Source organism: Sinocyclocheilus rhinocerous, unplaced genomic scaffold (genome assembly GCF_001515625.1).
Source record: "Sinocyclocheilus rhinocerous isolate Xijiao unplaced genomic scaffold, SAMN03320098_v1.1 scaffold19, whole genome shotgun sequence".
Taxonomy (NCBI): Eukaryota; Metazoa; Chordata; class Actinopteri; order Cypriniformes; family Cyprinidae; genus Sinocyclocheilus; species Sinocyclocheilus rhinocerous.
In genome coordinates this window covers 2,506,821-2,508,709 of record NW_015638975.1, presented here as the reverse complement: position 1 = coordinate 2,508,709, position 1,889 = coordinate 2,506,821, and positions in this window count along the sequence as shown.

Below are 1,889 nucleotides of genomic sequence, written 5' to 3'. Positions count from 1 at the left end.
AAGCGCCGTCCGCCAACACAAAAAGCTCCCTAGAGCGCGTTGAACTCGTCGTCACAAACGAAGATATTGGTAGGAGCAGAACAATGTTATCGCTCGGCTCCGAAGCAAAAAGCTGGTATTCGTTGCACCGGCTGCCTTTTTATGCTCACGCTGTGATCAGCGGCAACTGGATGCAATCATCGCATGCCAATGTGCATTGGCTCGTTTAGTTAACACTCAAAGTGGATTGGTCTCTCTAAGCGAGATCCCAATTCGACAGTGACCGACTGAAAGGGAACCTATTGTGTCACTGAATTGGCAAATTGCAAATTTCGGTAACACTTTATTTTAAGTTGTCTTTGTTACACAGGTCACTTACTATAAGTACAATTAATTTTTGCATAATTGCATGCAAGTAACCCTAATCCTAACCCTAACCATATAGTAAGTACATGTAGTTAATTAATATTACTCAGTACTTAAATGTATAATTACACTGTAAGTGTAACCCATATTTCATTTTGTTATATGCAATTTCATTTCATATTTGTTATATGCATTTTTTCTACTTTTTTGTTGACAGACTGCTTTCTATACTATACAAAATTGAGAGACAAATCAGAAGAAAAACTAGACTGTAGCCACAAAATTCATTCCCTCGACTTAATTGGTGGCCACATTTTGTTTTATTGTTTGCTGAGGTAGTTATATTGTAACCATGTTGTACTAATTTGTTCCCTCAGTTTATATACTTTTAACAGCACGATCTCAGCAATTCGTACATATTTTACGAGGTGGCTAATTCGTACGAATTCGTACGACCTCACTCGTACAAATTCATTTTTGCTAAATTGTACGTATTTTACGAGTTCCACAATTCGTATTAATTTGTACAAATGACCTACACCTAACCTCGCCCCTAAACCTACCCGTCACTGGGGTCTAGACAAATCGTACAAAATCGTACAAGTAAGGTCGTACGAATTAGCCACCTTGTAAAATACGTACGAATTGGTCGTGAGATAGCGTTGACTTTTAATCACTATTAACTAGTTGCTTTTTAGGATGCATATTACTAGCATGTTGGCTGTTTATTAGTATTTATAAAGCACATATTAATGCCTTCTTCTGCATGACCATATTCTAGATCCCTTAATCATAACTATTATACTAGTGTAACGTTGTTTGTAGATCGGGAAGAAGGAGGCGGGAACCGGCGAACATTCAAAGAAACTTTAATACTAAAATAAACACAAAAATAGCGCGACAGTCCCTCGCGGACGACTGTCGCGCACAAACGAAACCAAAACACAAAATAAAATCCAGGCCTGGTCCTCTCTCGTCCAACACGGTCGTCACTCCTCCCTTTTATCCTTCCGGAGCTCCTCCGTGAGACTCGAGACCGGTGAGTGGGTGCAGGTGTCGCTCATTAGCAATCACTCCACCGGCCTCGCTCCGTTCCCACGGCTCTCGGCCCCGCCCCCCCTCGTCACAACTAGTATATTTCAAACCTTCTGAAGCTATATGATAGATTTCTGTGTGAAACAGACCTAGAGTCACATTGTTATTCACTTATAAGCTTCCCCTTCAATAAGCTGTTCACATCTGTGACCAGATCAGAGACAAATCAACTAATTCACTGAAAAGATCAGACGTAAGTATGATAATAGCTTACATTTTAGTCACACAAAGCTATTGTACTGACTTAAAAAGACATGTAATATTAGTTGAACCAATCACTTTTATGAAACCTCAAAGCTTTAGCCCACATCTCTTGTAATTTTATGAAAAAAGCGCATGGTATTATGCTCCTCAGATTTCCTCCTTGTGTGTTCCACGGAAGAAGAAAAACGTCATCACTGAGAAGAAAAGATTATTGGGCTTACCATGTGTATGTGTGTTTGTTTTTT